General features: G+C 37.4%; 1 protein-coding gene across 4 annotated transcripts in view; it reads left to right on the forward strand.

Annotated features, from left to right (window-relative positions):
- The window catches only part of HS3ST5 (heparan sulfate-glucosamine 3-sulfotransferase 5), a 182,608-nt gene that overhangs the window by 127,076 nt on the left and 34,621 nt on the right, over positions 1–20,911 (forward strand). The gene's annotated exons all lie outside the window — the stretch shown is intronic.

Consider the following 20,911-nt stretch of genomic DNA (forward strand, 5'->3'; position numbering starts at 1 on the left):
GAGTCCTTTGTAGGTCTTGAATATCTGCTAGCCTCATCCACATATCTTGAATTACCACAGATCAAGTCATTTGTCACTAAATATCTATGTCTTCAAATTTTTGTTTTCAGATGTAAACAAATAATAGCTAGTCAGTGTTACCTATATTTAATATTTATGAGTATTTAGCTTGCCTTATGTAAAAAGCTCAGTCACAGTAGTAGAACTAAGCTATTGTCTATGGTTAACACTATCAAAATAATTATTCTAGTCTAGTTTTAGTTTTTTTCTTAAGAGCTTATTCTGTTTGCAAACCTATGACTTGTTCTCTAAAAGATTTCTTTTTCTGAAGGAAAATAAAATAGTGTTGATCTAATTTTGTACTCAGTAACATCTCTCTACCTCATAGATAAATTTTTTGAGAAAAACATATTCTGTAGTTTGGATATACCTATTAACAATTTCTTAAAACTATAGATTGACAATAAGGAAATCAGGTCAGCTACTACTTGAGAGATAAAAGGAAGTCAGCAGATCAAACCCTTATATTCAACAATAGATCAGTCATGAAGCTGTATGTTTTGGATATGGTTTTCAAGTGAATCCATAGGGGGAGATTTCTTTGAGGGCATGTTCCAGACATCCTTAACTAGGAAGACTTTCTCTTTTTTCTCAGATTAAAGTCAATGAAATTACTTTGTTGGCTTAAATGAAAGTTATGTACTATACACAGGACAGCTGTACAGGACCAGCTCAAATGTGCGTGCACTCCAGTAAACCATTTCTTACAAGAATAAACTAAGTGTGTTTACAGGAGAAGTTTTAGAAACAGGACAAATACAGAATGGTACTTAAGCATGTACCTTTGCTACTCCTAGTACTTTGTATTTTGAGTTTTCAAGAGCTATACGTTATTACCATTTCACTGTGTTTGATAGTTTTTGTTGGGTCTTTCACTGAAAGTCTTCCATATATATTTGAATCCACTTACACTTTTGACATTGACAGTGAGTTTCTCAAATCAATTATGCCTTATTTGAAAAAGTACTTCCTTTTGTTTGAGTCTCCTGGTGATAATCTCATTTAGTTCTTCCTAATTCTTCCGAATTCACATTCTGAAAAATAATATCAATCTCTTGTTCAGTACCTCCATACAATTTTAATTTTATAGACCCAAATCATATTCTACCAATATTCTTTTTGGCCCAAAGAGTTCTAGTTTATTTACTGGCCACTCATAAGGAGGTCATTGCGCAACCTAATTGTTCTTCTTTGAAGAACTTGTAACTCCACTGTGTCTCTTGAAGTAATACAGCCAGAACTATCTGCTGAATTCAAGAAGCATGTATGCGAGGAATGGATGTATCAGACAGATAATCTTTATGGTCCATACCAACTCAAACTTTTCTATGATTCTGTGATTTTTTTGTCACATCCCTGGAGATTCTCAAGATGCTGAATGGGGCCCTGGGTGCTTGATATAGAGGTCAACAACCCTGCCCATGGCAAGCAGTTGGAAATGGATGATCACACAAAATAACACAGAATCACCGAGGTTGGAAAAGACCTACAAGACCATCTAGTCCAACCATCCACCCATCATTATTAGTTCTCACTAAAACATGTCCCTCAACACAATGTCCAAATGTTCCTTGAACACCTCCAGGGTCAGTGGCTCCACCACTTCCCTGGGCAGCCCATTCCACTGCCTGACCACTCTTCCAGAGAAGCAGTATTTCCTAACATGCAGCCTAAATCTCCCTGGTGCAGCTTGAAGCCATTTCCTCTGGTCCTATCACCAGTTACACAAGAGAAGAGGCTGACCCCCAGCCTCTCTTCACTACAGCCTCCCTTCAGGTAGTTATAGAAAGCAATAAGGTCTCCCCTGAGCCTCCTCTTCCCCAGACTGAGTAATCCCAGCACCTTCAGCCGATCTTTAGGCTTCTTCCAAACCAAACCATTCCATGATTTTAAGATTTTCTGACTTTATAATGATGTTGTTTTTTTATCAACCTTTTCTACTATTCTTATGTTGTTTTAACTATCCTTAGCACTAAGCTGACATTTTGCACAAGGCTGTTTGCATTCATTACTCGTGGTGAGTGAAAGTTGATTTTCATGACCATGTTTCAGTGTGCATGTATGCTTAAGACTGTTTTTATCAACACACATTACTTTGAGATTTTGATAGTTTTGTCTGCCATTTCATTTTCTTGACTTTCAGTAACATGAGATTCCTTCTGTAATTCTTTTCAATCTGTTTGACATTCAGTTTTTTTCATATCAGTGTTATTAGTATTCAGCTTGACTGTTCAAACTCACTATTCAACTAAATTTCCGCGTCAGTTTTGCTTATATGAGTTGACACATCAAAACACAGACTCTTTCCTTCTATTCCCAGTTAGCAAATCAACGCAGTGTTTTCTAAAAGAAAAACAAACCATTACAGTGTAATTTACCATAAATCTAGCAAAACCTGTACTCAGAAAGATTAAATAACTAATGAGTTGGGTTTTTTTTCCCAGGCAGAATCAAAGGTATATATCAATTACATAGCTAAAAGAAGATTCATGGGAAAACCTATTTATGAGTTACTCTACAGTTGACTGGAAAATGAAATATGTATTCAGTGTTCTCCTTAGCCTCCATTTTTGTTTATATAGGCTACAAAAAATATGTTTGCATAACAGCTACCAGATAGACTACTGCCAGAAGTATGTTTCAGGTCACATTTTTACTCTTGTGACTGTTGAAATGTTTACGATCTTGAAATATATCTAGATTCCAATGAATCGTTGCTTTCTCTTTATAGCACTCTGAAGATCAACTTTCAGTTACATGCTACACTTAAAATTTTTTAGACATATGCTATACCTTTGACCATAGCTCTTCTCTTTTTGTCACCTTTTTGTTTATGTTTTGGCTTACATAGAAATAGATGTTTGGGGCTTTTTGCTTTTTTGTTTGTTTATTTGTTTGTTTTTATATTTGTTCATTGTAAACTAGAATATCCAATGAAATTAATCCTATCAAACCAACTCAGAATTGAGCTTACGGGAATGATTATCACCATTGTTACTGAATATTCTCACTATATGTCACTGGATTATGTTAGCTATCATAAGATTATTGTCTTAGTTTACCTACTGTTCTCCATAACAAAACTTTTAATACAAAAAACCTCATGTTTCTGGGATGCTTTAATAGATGTCAAAGTAATGTTGTAGAAGTAGAGGGCCCACCGTCATCCTGGCAGTGGAGCAAGGATTATTGTACTATATAATATACAGGAAAATACACTTACATTCTTTATCTGTTCTTTGTAATGGTAATGTGTACTAAGTATGGTCAAAGGGGTAGTTATTGCTTAGTAGTGATTAAAGCTGTTCATTAGAAAAAGCTAAAATTTTGGTGGAGTCCTTGAGCTGAATTTTGAGTGTACTACCTCTCATATTTTTGTGGAAATATATCCTCTGAGAAGGGTCTCTGTATGAATCTCACATCCTCAACCCTCCCTTTCCCTGTAACATCCTCAGTTCTCCCTTTTCATAGAATAACAGAATCACAGAATAGCTTGGTTTAAAAGGGACCTTTAAGATCATCTAGTTACCCCTGCTGTAGGCAGGGACACCTCTAGACCATTTTTCTCAAAGCCCCATCCAGCCTGGCCTTGAATGCTTCCAGGAAGGGGGCATTCACAACCTCACTAGGAAACCTGTTCCAGTGTCTCACCACCATCATAGTAAAGAATTTCTTCCTAATATCTAGTCTAAATCTATCCTCTTCAAGTTTAAAATCATTTCCTGTTGACTTGTTGTCTGCCCTTAAAAGTCCCTCCCCATCTTTCCTGTAGGCTCCCTTCAGGTACTGAAAGACCACTGTAAGATCTCCTTGGAGCCTCCTCTTCTCTAGGCTGAACAGCCCCAGTTCTCTCAGTCTGTCCATCATCATCAGGGCCCTCCTCTGGACCTGTTCCAAGAACTCCATAGTTTTTCTTCTGCTGGCGGCTTCAGAACTGGACGCAGTACTCCAGGTGGGGTCTCACAAGAGCAGAGGGGCAGAATCACCTCCCTTGACCTGCTGGTCACACTTCTCTTGATGCAACCCAGAGTATGGTTTGCCTTTTGGGCTGCAGACACACATTGCTGTCTCATTTTGAATCTGGCGCTCCCATATACTTCTTCTCAGAGATGCTCTGAAGCCATTTTCCACCCAACCTGAATCTGTGCTTGAGAATGCCCCCACCCAGATGCAGGACCTTGCACTTGGCCTTGTTGAACTTGATAAGGTTAGCATGGGCCCATCTCTCAAGCCTGCCCAGGTCCCTTTAGGTAGCATAGCTTCCCTCTAGTGTGTCAACTGCACCACTCAGCTTGGTGTCACCTGCAAACTTGCTGAAGGTGCACTGGATCCCACCATCTATGTAGCCTACAAAGATGCTAAATAACCCTGGTCCCAGCACAGATCCCTGAGGAACACCACTCATTTCTGGTTTCCGCTTCGACACTGAGCTGTTGACAGTTTTTTTTTCTGAAACTTCAATCCCTTCCTGTTTCCTAGTAACCTATTTGAAGAAAATCCTCTCCTTTGCCAGACCTAATGTGTGTTAACATACAGCAGTACTAGTTTCAGATTAAAACTCGCGTTATACAAGAATATTTTCCTAAAAGATATAACCCGAACCATTGGCATAACAACTTTTATGTATCTACAGAACTGCTCAAAGATCTCCTAATACAGACCCCACTGAAACTGGCACAATAATACAAGTGCATAAAGGAGAATGGCATACATCAGTACAAAGAATAGTAGTCAGAGGGTAGGGTTCTTGTTATCTGTGATTCTTGTTATCTGTGAAGGTTTTTTCTACTGTATATAAACAACTGAGGAGCCAAATCTGAGTTAAAGAGCTGTGGAATAAACTGTAGACAAACTCAACTTGGGTGCTTTTCAAAATATTTTAAAATATTGGATAAAGCTTTAGATACTAAATTCAAAATTATCAAGGGATCTAAATAGAAAAGGAGAAGTCTAGACTAGCAGAAAGAGAGCTAGCACAGAGCATGCACCACTCAGTTAAAAAACACAGATGTATTAGGTGCATCCCCACAGGGAGCTCTGACAACCTTGAAGTTAAAATGCTATCTAACAGGCTTTAATCTAAAGCCATGTGGACCTTTTGGATGCTCTCTTCCATCATTGCTGTGATTAACATCATCTGTTCTTTCTGGCAAGCAAATAAATAGATAACTAAAATATGCTCAGATGCTCTTGCCTGAAATGTGACAAATATGCCTTGCCAGCAGATGAAAAACATCTCTTTCCCAAGGATGGACTAACCTCCGAAATGTGTTATGCTTTTTTTTTTTTTTTAGTTTATGTGTGCATGTGAAAGAGGGTGAAACTTCTTGAATATAAAATGTTAACAAATAATTATATGTATATATATATATATATACATATATATGCATATGCATATACATGTCGCCTGTGCAGGAACTCATGACAAATATATTGCGGTGTATGAGTTACGCAGTGTGATTAATGAAATTTTTCACCTTTTTATTTTTTTGCCTGAAAAAAAAAAAAAAAAAAAAAGTGATTTACTTGCTTGTGATGCCTATATTTACCGTATTTCTCTGGCAGGCTATTAGACTTCATTCTAACTCTTGAACCCAAAAGAAGATAGAAGCCTCAGCAAAAACTACTGCCAGTGAAAATAAGCAATCAGATGGAAAAGTCCTTCTCAGAATGAAAGAGGCTGAAATCTGAACTCACTCTGTTTAGGTTACAGAGATCCTGTACTTCAGAAGTAGGACCTTCATGGCAGTGTACATTACGGAGATACATTTAAAGATCCTTTAAAATAATTTTTTTTTTTTTTTTTTTTTTTTTAAAGACACATTGTGGCCCAAAAGAATCTTATCAAACATCAGCAAGTCCAGCTCTTATGTTTCACCATGTAGAGTGTTTCACCTGCCATAGGCTGCTATGCCATTTTCATACTGAGCTCCTGTCCTGGCTTCTGGCCTCACTCAGGATCATTGCTTCCACTGACAACCCCAGCAAACATGATTGCCATTTTAGTCAGTATTCTAGATTTACGGCTTTTCTTGTGGTCACATCTCACCTGGTATTTCTTTCTTACCCAAGTAAATTAAGCTTAAGGTCTTCAGCTTCCAGTTAAAACTATTATCTCATTTCTTATGCACTTGAAATACCTATGTGTGGCTTGTATGCTATGTGACCTCTTTATGATCCCCTCTTCAGTGACTTTTAGTTCAACTAATTTACACTTTCCCTACCTCCCCAGTCAACTGCTGATCAAAGTAGAGGTTTCAAGATGCTGCAAATTCTGATTTCTTGCTGGTAGTTCTGACTTCATTAGATGCTGTGTATTCCATCACACAACAGGACTTACCCTTTGGAGAGTGACTTCTAGAGCACATTCTTTGTTGCAAAGGAAATAGTCAATCAAGTTATCAGTTCTAGAAACCTGATTATATCCATGGGTAATTTCTACAGAAAAGAGATATACATCTTGAAATTTCTGTCTGTACATGTTAAGTAAGAACACCTTTATGGTTATAGGATCACCAACTAACTCAAAAATAATGATGAGTGGAGGACAGTAGTTTCTTCTAATGATAGTTACTTATTGATGCTGTCCGATACAATGAAGCATATCAATATCACAGTTAACAAGAAACACTTACTCTGTCTTCAAAGGTGCTTTTACATATCCTTTCACAGCAATCCTTTCAGATATCATTTCAGATGATCCTCACTCTTTTAGAATGCTTTTATTTGAAAGAAAATACACGGCTGATTTCCTTTCTCAAAGAACCTACATTGATGCAGATGACTTTGCTCAATGACATAATTAATTTTAAAAACAGAGTTTGCTTCCTACTAAGAGAAAGGACATTATGCCACATCATAAAGTAAAGAAAATACTCCAGTGAAGGTAAATATGAGAGAAGGAATTCCCTCTGTAACAACAGAAGGATGTACATTTCCCTTATTCAATCAGAAGAAAAGAGATTTTTCTTCAACAAGTTTTAAACAGAAAATTTCAACATTTCCATGTGTTTTCCCTGTTTATTAAACATTTATAACAGAAAATCAGTTCACAGTTTGGAATTTGTTGTGGTGTATATATCTGGATTTTCCCCCAGGAAGTCTGAAGTCATGCTGAAGCCAAGTGAATGGTTTACACACCTCTAATGATTATTGCTTTCAAATAGCAACTAATCATTCCCAATTCAATAAACTTGATAAACTGCAGATTTAGAACAAGAACACTTTTATAGTAAAAGTAGCAATTCTTTAATATTCTTTTGAATGTAATCAGGAGGAGTCAACAATGGGACAGTGATGTCTTACTCCCTACCTCTCTGAAGTTGCAAGCCACGCTGTGTAAGTTTGATAGAAGACCACGTGAAATAACTCCCGTATTCATCCTGTAGTCATACACAACACCCTGAAAATGGCAACTCAATAATTTTCATTTTATGAGCATCCTAACATTTCAGGTCCTCTTCTCTATATCAGTGCATTCCTACTTCTTTCATACTTGCTTTCTTACTGTCATTCCTGGCTTCTGTAGTTGTGTCTTTTTTCTGATTTCTCCATCACTGGTTTTCTTCTTGTCTGCAACAACTGAAGTATTGACTATTAATTTTCCATATTCAATATTCAGCCTGAAGAAGACATCATACATGTAAAACTCAAGTGCAGTGAAGTCTACAAAAGTCTACAATAAGCACAGTCTAGTGCTGAGAGATATCAAGAAACATTTACTCAATTACCTCTATTAAATCCTTCTTTTCTCAGACGAGCAGGGGAGATGTCTAAAGAGAAGGGTTGTGTTCAGGAGGACAGAATTTCACTCAAAATAATTTCAGACTTGTGATGCTGATTTGCTTTTATTTATGCTGAGTTCAAACAGAGATAGTGACTCTCAGTCCCTTGAACAAGAAAGAATTAGCCAATCAGATGTTCAGGCAGAGGTAGGAAGTATAGGAAAAAACCCCTTAGGCAGGGTGTCTTACTCCTTGGAGCAGTTCTCTGGGTCCCCTGGGATTGGCACCCTTAAAACAGCTGTCTTGGAGAACTGGAAATGCCTTTGTAAGCACAAGCTTCAGTGTCAGACCAGGAGCGGGGATGGGGAAAGCTTTAGGTTTGCATGTTCTCCAATAGCTGATTTTTTTTTTTTATTTAGTACTTTAAATCCCCAAATGGTCTGCCTTATCACTCAGCTGTAAAGGCAATTTGAAACAAAGTTTCATACATTATTTAAAGCCTTGTAGATTTGTTATTTCCTTAAGGCCCTTCTCATTTCAAGATGTATTTCTATTAGCTAGAATTTTCTCAGTGTAGCTGTCTTGAAGTTTTAGCTTAAAAATACCAAGAATTTCATATGGTAGTAAAAGTGCCATAACTTCAACCAGGAAATTCAGAGGATTCTTAAATGTTAAAAACAATATGGAGAACTGATGCTGTAAACCACAAAGACATTTTGATTTCCATTGACTTTAAAAGCCTGTGTCCATGGTTTGAGGTACCAAGGTGTATTATCTTTGAGGGAGTGTTTTGTCAAGCAAGAGTTAATTTTGAAAACTTCCACAGAATGTTAAGGCCACTGATGTTTATATTTTTATACCCCACATTTTTTTTGCATAAGATATAATAAGCAGCATCCAATGTATACAGCAGATTTCCATAAGCGTAATTGCTTTTTCATAGCAAAGCCTCGGAGCACAGGAACACAGGAGGGGAACACACATCCCTACAGCACCAAGCAGTGTAGAAGGGCAGTGACCATGCCAAATGGCACCTTGTCTGAAACAGTATAAATAACTGCAGCTAAGAGCCTGGTCTGGTATGGAGGGAATCACATGTGGGTTTTTTTCATTGAAATTTTCATGATTAAGTCCTCATAGGATCTAAGCTTGCCTTATATGAAAGAACACTATTATAGGTAGGGCATCTTTTACTCCAGATAACAAAAATAGCAGAGGCATTTAGAAATATTGCTGTCTGGTGAATTTTAAAGCTAAACAACATACCAGAAAGCCTTACCTCTATGTAAGGCAAGTGAAAGGCACTACCCATGAGATCACTGCTGTTGCAAGTGTCAACATACTGCCTAGTTCCTTGGAAAACAAGAGGTATAATCAGAGCCACTGTGGTCTCCTCATAGTCTCTTGAAAGGTACAACGAGTCAAGGACTCCCTGCAGATGTGAGGATGAATCATTCATCGAAAGGGGAGCTTTCCAGTATGAGATTCTGCAGCTGCTCACCAGCTTACTGGGCTTTTCCTACCCTCAAAGGAGTTTTATTTGCTCTATATATAGAAGAAATGCAGATGTCAGATGTGAGGGGGTGGAAGGCACTGTGGAATAGTTGCTTTGCAAAGATGGATCTGTTAAGTCATTTGAAATAATGAACTTGACTCATCTCATACTTTGAAGTCATTTGGAGTCTTAGAGAAAAGGAGAGACTGCATGCAGCAAGGTCAGGTAAAATTAGTGATGATCAGCCTGACAATGTTGAGGAGCAAGCCTAGTTCATTTTACTCACTTTAGGAAAACCATTATGGGAAATATTTATTCAGGATTAAAGGAATTCTAACCACACTTTCATTATTAAATTACTGTCATTCAATGGGAAGCAATTGTAAACCAGGGAATATTTCTCAATGATGTGCCTGCATCCTGTTCTCCCTGCCAGGGCTTACTTGGATGAAACAAACAGTGATATTCTGTGGATGCCCTCCAGACCACTACCGCCATGGCACTGGTGGTGATACCACAATGAGCATACCAGAAACAGTACATTCAGTGATGCCTGTGCATTCACAAAAGAGAGAAGGGAATCTTTCACCACTTCATTCTGGAGTGCTACTCTCAACCTTCCCTTGGTGAGGACATTATTGTAGACATGGATAGCAGAAGTCTTATGGCATTATGTTTTACTAAATTCCTCCAAGAACTGCTATGGAAATGAAAATGATATTGGCAAGGGGCAAGTAGGTCCACTCACTCCCTCCATGGACTGATTGGAAATCAAGAATACAAATAATTTTGTCACAGCTCTGACTTTTTGTAAAACAGCAGTTAATGTTTGTAATTTCTTACAAAATTTGAAGTTTTGTGCCTAGGGGTCTGAGTTTTTTGTTTTTTTTTTATTGAAAACTGCACAATTTTTTTCAACTGTTGCCTGGTGGGACCTAAACCTTAAATGATCTTAAAAGAAAGCTTAGTGAAAGTTCACTACTTTTTCTGATTTTATATGTATGTACCTGAGCTTTTATTTGACTTAGATATTCTAATATGATTTTGCAGGGATATCACTGTTGGGAAACTTCATATGCTAACTTCTAAGCAGACATAGGAGCACATGGCAGAGTCCTAGCTCTCACTTCATCTTAGTTTTCTGCAAAGAAACTTGATTTGAACAAAATTGCTTCACCAGCATGTAGGCACAATCAGATCCTTAATATTGCCTTTGCATTGTGTTAGATATTTTTCAGCTGAAAAGCTTTTCAGTAAAAAATAGGGACATTATTGGTGAAAATGTTAGTGATATAACCTACATTATGAACTGCCACTGAATTGATTGCTTATTAGGGTTTGTTGGTATCTGTCAAGTCAGCTAGAGAAAAAAAAGTAACTTTCAGATTTTTTCTACTTTTTTATCATTCTTATGATGGAAAATATTGAGCAGGGGGGCAATGGTAACAAGGCATAAAGAAACCTTTTATAACACTGCTTGTTTAGAAAAAAAGCCTATTTCTTGCTGTTTGAAATTTTAACAGGTCTAATTCTTATGTGTCCATGAAAGGAAAAGAGAAATTGTTCCCAGTAACTCGTTTCCCTAAATAGAAAATCTTACCCATATGTCTTTCTTGCTCATGGCTTTTAGCCATTTTTCACCACATTTTGCCCGTTTACTTTCATTCTCTACTTGTTTCGTAGCTCAGTGCCATTTGCAGCACACCTGCAGGTGCTCTTTTTCACTGGTGTCCTCTGGCTGCTTCTGTGCCATGTTGTTCGCTGATGCAGTGTGCTGGCAGGAGTCTGCCCAGAGCCCTCGCCAAGATTTCCTCCTCTCCCCACTGGTATAGAAAAGAGTGCAAAATAAACAGTAGAAATTTGTGTTCAGGCTTATATAAGCATGGAGTTTGAACGGACTGACCAAACATAATGCTTCGCATTTCAGTTTTCTTTCAGTCTCAGGTAACAACACTGTCACATTTTCAGTTTACTATATACATATATATGTATATAAAGAGCTGGATACTGTTAATGAAAGTCATAGGAGCGATTCAACTGTGTTGTTAGGCTCAGAGCATGAAGGATCATATATCACTGTAACCTACCTAACCTTCCCTGTACTAAATGACAAACTGCTGGAAATAGCCTTTGGGTCAGGTCTCACATTCACTAAAATACTCGTCCTTCAGCTGAGGACTCTGTTGAACTCATATATCATTCCGCATCTTAAATCACAGAGACTTGCATAAATGCTAAATACTAATTAAGATTTAAAAAATTAGCAAAAGATAAAGTCCATGGAAGAGGTTATATCAAGGCCTAATTATGTATAGAATTTATCTTTTTAGGTGACCTTAGGAAGATATAAGACTGCAATTTTCAAGAGTTTATGACAATGCTACTGTACTTTATTTTTCAACTCAGATCACCTTTACTAGCTGCTCTGACTACAGTTCATGCTCATCCAGAAATGAATTTAGAGTTGTACACTTCAAGAAACAGCTTGTGGTAATGTGGCTGAGTTCATGGGGGCTTGGCAGGTGCAGAGGAGCTTTTCAAGTTTTAAGTAGTTTGATTAATGGATCTCAACAAGCAGTTCTTCACAGGTTTTATTTCACACACAGAGAGCATCATTTGCGGGGAAAATGCTGGTTTGCAAAACACTTAAAGCGCTGATATAAAAATGCATTTTGGAATAAAGCTGGAGCTATTGGTGGTGCCTTCTGCATTTAGGTGCACATAGAAGCTGGTAATTATTACTCAAGCACTGCTCCACGCATGCTAAATGCCTTCTGAGCAGTGCTTCTGCCCTGAGGAACAAACATGCTGAAGAGAGACAAAGTCAGCAGGCAGTGAAAAAGGGAAGACAAGAGACAATTTATGCATCAAATCAGTCAATTCCTTGCAAGTGGCATGGTAGAAGTGCTGTTTTTGTATGTGGCAGAAGGCAGGAGTGTAGCAGATCTGCTCAGGGAGGTCAGACACTAAATATGAAGCTTTTTAAGTGATAGAGAAGCTGACAATCAGGCTACTTTGATATGAATTGAATTTCATCAGGATTTTCAGGACTGAATAATATAGTTTGTGTGGGGCATATGGTATAGGTAGTGATAAAAAGAGAAGGAGAGCACAATACTGAGTCATTTTTTGAGATAAGATGTGAGTTTCTGTCAAGAGAAACTGGCCCTGTGCTGAGCATTGCTGCAGAGTGGGCAAAGGCAAGAGAGAGGTGCTGAGAAAGGGGAAAAAGAAATACAGTGCAGTGTGTCAGGAGGAGCTGCATGCACAAAAAAGAGCAATTTTCTGTATTTCATAATATACCATTAGAATGGTGAATATATTTAAAAATAACAATGTAAGTTTGCTTCTGCACTCTCCTCACTCCTAGAAATTAAACACAAAGGGTGACATGGCAGTACCTCAATTAAATGTCTGTCCTTTCCCCTTCTGTACCTAGTCTGCTGGAAGCTCTTTGTTAGTTCCAGCCTTGGAGGCTAATTCAGCATCTCCTGATGCTGAGATGCAATCCCCTCTTGCCCACTGAGCTATTGCCTGTGCAGTGCTGTCATAGCCTGCCCAGGTTACTATTATCAGCCAGTGGGACATAGAGAAGGTCTAAATTGCTTTGAATTGCACCCCAGATATGACCAATGCAAGAGCACTGTGCAGGTACTACTTCTAAGAGCTAGAAATTGTAAAAATTGACAGCTGTTTTACAGAAAGTCAAGATCTATGCCAAAAATACTGGTGTTCTTGCTTTCCATTCAGTCCATGGAAGAGAGTGGAGGGCCCTATTTGCCCCTTACCAAGACCATTTTCATTTCCATAACAGAGCTCCTGTAAACTGTAGAGTAATGTCATACTAGGCAAGGAAGGGAAAAAAATAGTGGGTAATTTTCGCTTCTCTTGTTTAGAAAGTCATAATGTATGTGCAGTTTTAAAAATCCCACTTAAAAGGAAGTCAGGCAGAATTGTGATTGCTGTGTCTTTGATTAGTCTTCTGATTAGCCTTTGTTGGAATTATCTGTACTGAGGAATAATTATCTATACACATTTCCTTGTATTAGCACTGTAACATAATCATGTCTCTATAGCTTTCTGTCTGACTTTTTTAATTGGTTCTCTAATAGCCTCAGTGTAAAAACAGTAACCTGAAGTGATTAGTCATTCATTATTTTCCCTGTCTCAGAGTCAAAAGAAAAGAGATGAGCTAATCAAACTTGTACCACTACCCAGTTTTTACAACAGTAGCTAGAAGTGACAAAACTTGCATTTGCAGTGCAGTTCTTTCCCCAAATGTCTGCACAAAATGGAATGTGGAGCTCCGTAATACCCTCCTTGGAAGTACTGTGTGTTTATTTACACCAGAGAGAGAATTCATGTGAATTTTTGTAATTCAAAGTGTTATTTGGCTAAAAGGAGAAATATTTTGTCCAACCCTGTTTTACTGACAGGAATTGTTTTTCACTAGATTTACAAATGCTAGAAGGGAAAATAAATATGTTAGTAGTCAAACAATATAAATGAAAACAACACTTGACATTTTTATAATGTGCAGTTAACTACCCAGTTTTGTATTGGAGTGAAAGAAACCAGTATTATCTTATGAAGTTAAAAGTGTTACATCTAAACAGATAGCTGTGAAAAGCGATACAGTCTGTAACTTTTATCATAGGATCATAGAATATTTTGAGTTAGAAGGAACATATTACTGAATCATGGCTCCACGTGTGACTATATATTTCATGATGTTAACTTCATAAGCAATTTGTTACACGAGTATAATGTGCAATCATATGCTCTGAAAAAAAAAAAAAGTATGTTATATATAACAGTATTTTTATTATATCTAATAGTGCGTCATTTAGAGGTATTATATAAATATTATTTTAAGGTATAGGTGATTTCTGTTAATATTATTGAAGCTAATATTATTGAAAGTTTGATGTTGCTATTTTGATTTTGATGTCACCATTTAATTATTTCATCTGATATTATTTTAAGTATGATGTCATTATTTAATTTACTAGTGCAGATGTAGCCAGTGCTCTAGGTACAGGAGGTACCTTTAAGTTAATCATTTTAGAGAAAGTTCCTAACATGACAAGTTTGAATCTAATTAGATGAGATGAAGAACGGAAATATTATAGGACACGGTGCTGAGGAACAAATACGCTTAGTCACTTCCCCAGTCAGCTGGTAATCATTAGGCAAAGGGGAAACTGGACTTGAATGTCTTGAGCCTTAATGAAGTATCTTAAATGCAATGTCCATCCTTTCCTGCTAATGCCCATCATATTCTGTTAATTATTTTTTTTTTTTTTTATTCTTATTGTACACTGTATTGTGCTTTCTTTTTTGAGACAGTGTATATAGTGCATAAAAGATAATATTGGTGCCAGAGGATAAAACTTCCATTAACAAGTTGATGATGTCAGATGTTATTACCAATTTATTTATTTAAAACTGCAGATCTGACAACAGAAAACTAAAAAGGAACTTATATTTGCCTGAATTATCTCCAAAAGACAGAACCACTAAGCCACAGACATCAAGCTGGACTGGCATTACATAAATGCTAAAGAACTGTTGCTCAGTATCTCCATGGCCCCAGAGCTCTGCAGATTTTTCTTTCATGAAAGCTTTTCCAATGGACAGCTCCATCTCTCACACATCACTGCCCCCTGGCATGCTGGGTACTGACAAGATACCCTTTGGTACCAGAACTGAGGAATAGGATTCACAGTGTTCTCCTTTACCCAAAACAGTGCCACTCCAAGCCTTTTAATCTCAGACATTGAAGAGCTGCCTTTTGGCATAGGATTTACTTGGATTCAAGAGAGGTCACTCACAGTATGTAGTTAGTCCCTAAAAATCATGATTTTGCTAAAAGCTATTCAAAAAACAATGGCTGTAAGCCTTGCATGCAGTTTTTTTTTCTTTTGGAGAACACTTTTGTAATGTTTATAAGCTGTTCTCCATGGCCATTAAAACAGGTTGATAGGCTGCTGCTGCTAAGTTGAGTGGAATTATTCCATTTCTCCTGTTTAATCACACCAAATGCACCATAAAAAGCTTTAAGTGAACAAGAGAAAGAAAAAAACAGTTCTTATTGAGGACACAAGAAATACCATCCTTGTAAGAGAAGCAGGTGTGGTTCAAGAAGGAATATCACCTTTAATTCAGCTTCATGAATATCTTATTCTTCCTGCAGAATTTGTAAAAGAAAGACATTACTTCCCCGATATGTTTTATCCAAATGCCATTAATCTGTTTTATCCAAATGGTTGCAATACTAACAGATCAGAACAAGATTTCCATGTCCTTTTACAAAAACACCATCATTTTCTCCATTCTCTGAACATCTTTTGTCATATCTGATGTCAACATTTGGCATTGTTTAAAGCTAGACTCTACCACATTCAAATTCCACACTGTGACTTAGGTGTCCAATTAGTGTAAGTAAGTTGTGTCAGGAAGTACGGGGAGAAATAATTACAAACAGACAGCAGGAAAAAAGGTGGACAGTAAGTGGGAAGACTGAAAAGAGAAACAGAACATCTGTCTCATCATTACATTAGCAGAAACCAACACTCCACTACATTATTTTCTGGTAAGATGCACATATTTTTTAAGACGTACCAATTTAAATGACATAAGAGATAAAGAAAAAATATATATATATCACAGGTTGAAATCTTTGAAGAGCACTTCAGCAGACCTATTCACTTTAAATATAGGAGCCCTTTTATTGTGTACCCAAGTACTGCTACCAGCTAAAAATGTTACTGACTACCAGATTAAGTGATATCATTGCATTGGATCTGATGTAGGGAAGGTGTTTTTAGAATTCAGTAGAAACAGATATAATATTTCAAGGCAGATATTTTTAATTATATACAAATCCTTATATAGAACCATAGAATCATAAAGGTTGGAAAAGACCTCTAAGATCATCTAGTCCAACCATCCATCTACCATCATTATTGCCCGCTAAATTTTGTCCCCTAGTACTACACGTACGTGCATATATATATACAGAAGTGTAGTCTTCTGAGACTTTCCTTCTTTTCACAGAGGAAAAACTCTAGGAGTTCATATCATTACAAATCCCTAATCTCATCCTTTTGCTACAAACAAGTTTTTCACATTTTTTTTTGCTAGGAAACAGCTGTTTTCTGAAAACTACAATCTGTGGACTACATTCTGCACTCACACATGTGGGTTTCTCTATTCTCATTGCCTTGAAGGTGGGCTGCAAAGACAAGCACTGCAGGAGTACTTGTTGAGTTGTTAACTGTAGTGGGACTGGTGGGCATCTGTAATCACCGTGAGAGACAGGACCTTAACAACATATGGACAGGGATGTTGCAAACTGGATATCTGAATTATCTACAGTACATTTCCAGAATCTGCTTCGAGCTGCAATTTCATGAGATGGGGAAAATGAATGGAAAACACTATTGTAAAGAAACAGCATGGTAATTCTTTTTGGAGTTATTTTACTTGCAGGAAGCAAAAAGATACAGTAAAGGGAAAAGCTAGGAATTAAAGCATAGCCCCCCAGGGTGTTGTCAGTAGAGCTCCGTCTACTGGCACAAAGTGCTCATGCTCTGCTCTTGATAAAAGCTGTAGAGAGCAGTGATGCTGCTGTAACAGCGTCAGCAGCTCAGTGGATCTGCTGCTCATGTGGTCCTGAGTGGCAGTGCAGTCTGCCTTCATTTAGCAGTTTCTGCAGCATTTTACCCTCACAGCCCCACGTACTCAACTCTATTACACACATACCTGGTAGTTTGCTAGATTCATGATAATTGGATCATACTGCATGGTTAAATACCAATATGAAAGGGATAGTGCCTCATTTGTATCTCTCTATTATATCTTTTTATGTTAATATAACAATGAGTAGCTAATTGTAATATAAAAAAGAAATAAATTACTTCTTTAGAAAAAAAAAAAAAAAAGAAAGAAAAAAAAAAGAAAAAAGAAAAAAAAAAGAAAAAAAAAGGAATAAAACTCTGCCCAGAACTATTCAAAACTAGATTGGGCACTTCATTAAGATTTAAGATTAAGAGAAAGATTAAGAGAAAGCCTACATGAGTAAATTATAAGGAAGTTAACATGCCATTTCAGTCTTATCCTCTCAGAGTTCAATAATTTGAGCTCAGAATATTTCCCTGACTTTAACAAACTTATTTCCTATAGAAACATGTTTGGAGATCCTCAACCTATTTTTTTCTAGGTCTCGTAAACAGAAGATAATTTTGTGCAACAGCGATCATGCTAAGCCATAGCCTTATTTCTTCCAGTAGATCTGTTTTATGCATGTTTATGCTTATCCAATGCATGTAAATACTGGATGCCTATTCTCCAAGATACTATCTGTGCAAAAGTTAGTGATAGGCAATAAAATATGAATCTTTCACTAAATCAGTGCCAAAAGATGATAGTACTGTATTTGATACTTGTAGTATAATACCTTGAGGCAAGAAAATGCTAAAATGTGGATGGAAAGTCCAGTTCCTTTTCTCCATCTCATCTGCTTCAGTCTAAATATTATCTGATTTCATTAAAGATCCTAGATCTCAGCGAAGGACTTGAACTGACTGTTGGATGTTTTAGCTCATTGAGAGATTGTTAGTATCATATGAACATGGGAATACTCATCTCCATTATAAGGCCCTTCCTATCTCAGAGTAGTCCTGGGGGCTATTTAAAATGTTTTTGTTGAATATAAAGACTGAATATTGCACTCGCAAATTCTTATTACTGCTTTTGGTAGGAATTGTTGTCCTAATCTCTCACTCCTGAGAAGCATAAGGGAAATAAGGGCATTGTTATTATTGCCTGAACTCTGTAGAGATGTTCTTACATTTTTGTCACTACTCTACAGAGAACTGTTAACAGCACCAGATTTTAAATTGCTATGAACCAATCCGGAATTCAGTTAATTGTGTGTCTTTTAAAGACACTCCTAATGCACAAAAGTAGGTTAAAATATTACCTTAATATGTTTCTCTTATGCATGGGTAGGCATGTCTGCTATCCTTATTTTGTTTTGTAAGCTTTACTTGGGCTAAAGTGATTTAGTTATCTCACCATGAACAGAAAATGAAGCCTCCATCTATACCTTTGCATTTACTTATCTATTTCTGTGCCTACTGATAACAGTCATGTAGACCAGCTTCCTATCATGAGTCTGTGCCAGGGTTATAAAAATAGATAGAAAGGCATTTGCTTGGATTTTTGAAGGCAAATCTCTCCTGTCTGCCTTTCTATGCATAAGGAAGCAACATCTCAATGGAAGGTAATATTGCTGACAGGTCAGAAAGGGATATGTTGCTGATGAGCAGCCCTGCTACTGGGCTCCTGTGAGCACACAGACTTTGCTGAGCAGCAAAGCACGGCAACTTCTTTCCTGCTCAAGGACTCTGTATGTCACACATGGCTTGTCACTAGCTGGTACATGGGGCCAACAAAACAGGGGAGGGGCTGTGCCAGTACTGTGAACATGTGATGTGCCAGCCTATCCAGAGAGGCTCAAGGGGCTGTGGTGGACACCTGACTCTCAGGGCAATACAGCAGTCCAAGATTGCCTGCAACTCAAATTCAAGTCTAAATCAAAATCCTCCACAAAGCCTTCTCTCTCTGCATTTTTCCAACACATAAATGTCTATCCTAACTACCACTTCACACAAAATAAACCTCTTTCTAAAGCTGATAAAAAGTGAATTTTTGAATGTCAAGAATTTTTTAACAATAGTAAATAAAGGGAAACAGAGAATACTCTTCAAATTTTTCCTCTATCTGTATCTTTACTGTCTTTGGACTCTGAGCTCTGAGGATTGGATTTGTTGCATTTTTGAGATTCAAACAAAACTAAACCAGAGACATCATAAACAGGACTTTCCCTGACATGTCCTCAGGGAACAGATGTGTTAAGGTCTGGGGGTGGTTTCCATTCAGTCCACAGTCACCTCTGTACTGGGATAAGCCTAGCTGAAATAAGACAATTTTATCCAGTTGAATTTCAGTGTTAATGAGGACAACACCTGATCTGATTAATAACCAGTGTGCTGCAAGCTGCAACTGACTCAGGAATAAATGATTAGCCAGTGGAGTATGCTGTCAAAAGAAATGATGGAGAATATGAACTGATAAAGTACTTTTTATGTAAGAATTTTAAAACATAAAAACATGAAAGTGCCATGTATTGAGCTTAAGTCAACCACTAACTGAGAGGATTAGGAGCTAACTTCCCTATCAGGAATATTCTTCTAATATTGCCCTAAATTGTTTTTTGTTCATTTTACACCATTATATTCCAGGGGAAGAAGAGAGAAGGAGTGAAAAGGAGCAAATCAGCAGACTTTGGGCTCCCTTGGAAACTGCTAGGAGTAGCTTGATACAGACTCCCTCACTATAATGGGAAATAGCAGTCCTAGAAACAAGGGTCTAACTGCCTACTTGAAGGTAGACAGCAAATGCTGAGGCAGGCTCATCCTTGTGAAGGGGCAGCAGCAGCGGAATGTACTTGAAGTAGATTTTACAGTCTTTAATCTTTCATTTTGGGAAATCTGATTTTAAAGGGCAGCCTACATTGGCTGCTGTACTGGAAACAGACCTCAGCACTGCCTTGAGCCTGGTCATTTCAGAGTATTTTTTCTGCAGTTGTTTCTATTAAATGGCATCTGATTCCAAGTTATGCCACACACACACACACACACACACACAGTTTGTTTCTGTGAACAATTATAATCCTCAGGCATAAAAAATGTAATATTTGAAACCTCAAACCTTGAAATAAATCCTGGAATTATAACCTCAAGAGAGAATTTTCTTTTTCAGATTGTGTGCCAGGATTTTTCTGAATGATTATCACAGATGGTGAAAGATTCCCATGGCCTTATCCTCATGTTCTTATTCATTCCAAATGGAGTCCTCTGTGAAATACCAGCCTGACTGCATATGTTTGAACTCTGACTGTCCACTTAAACGTATGTTACATTTCAGAGATGTGGTCTCCAAGAGAGAGTGCTAGGCTGTGTTTCAAGAGACTTGGAACAATTTATCTTCACCCCAAGGCCATTAAAAATGCCTATTGTTATCTCTGCCACACTGTAACTCTGAACTAGGACAGACAGAGTTGAAATAATCCATTACACTGAGCTTAATTCAATATTGCTGCAAACTTTAAGACAATGGCAGTCTTGCCCTGTCTTCCATACCCAGCTACCCAGTTCCATTTGCCCATTACCTCCCTCCACTTCTCCCTGTGGTGTTGCAGCTGCAGTTAATGGGATCTGCTCACTGATCCAGTGGGAAATGGTGTGTGGCTCTACAATCTCGTGGTCATTGATCTGATGGACAAACTAAAAAATGCTTCATCTCCCTCTTCTTTCCAGTTATTTCTCTGTAAAATGGGGAAATCATAGTGGTGAGGCTGCAGCAATTATCTTCTGCCCCAGGGAAAGATCTACATTGCTAGTCTATTTCTCAGTAATAAGGGAAGGCCCATTTAACTGACAAATGTAAAATTACTCAGGTGATCTTGTGTTTTAGATTTTGTTCTAAAAACAGATATAATGCTCATTTCTTATTTTGTATGATAGGTATTCAGGAAGAATTTTTAAAGTACATAATGCCAGAG

Source organism: Coturnix japonica, chromosome 3 (genome assembly GCF_001577835.2).
Source record: "Coturnix japonica isolate 7356 chromosome 3, Coturnix japonica 2.1, whole genome shotgun sequence".
Classification (NCBI taxonomy): Eukaryota; Metazoa; Chordata; class Aves; order Galliformes; family Phasianidae; genus Coturnix; species Coturnix japonica.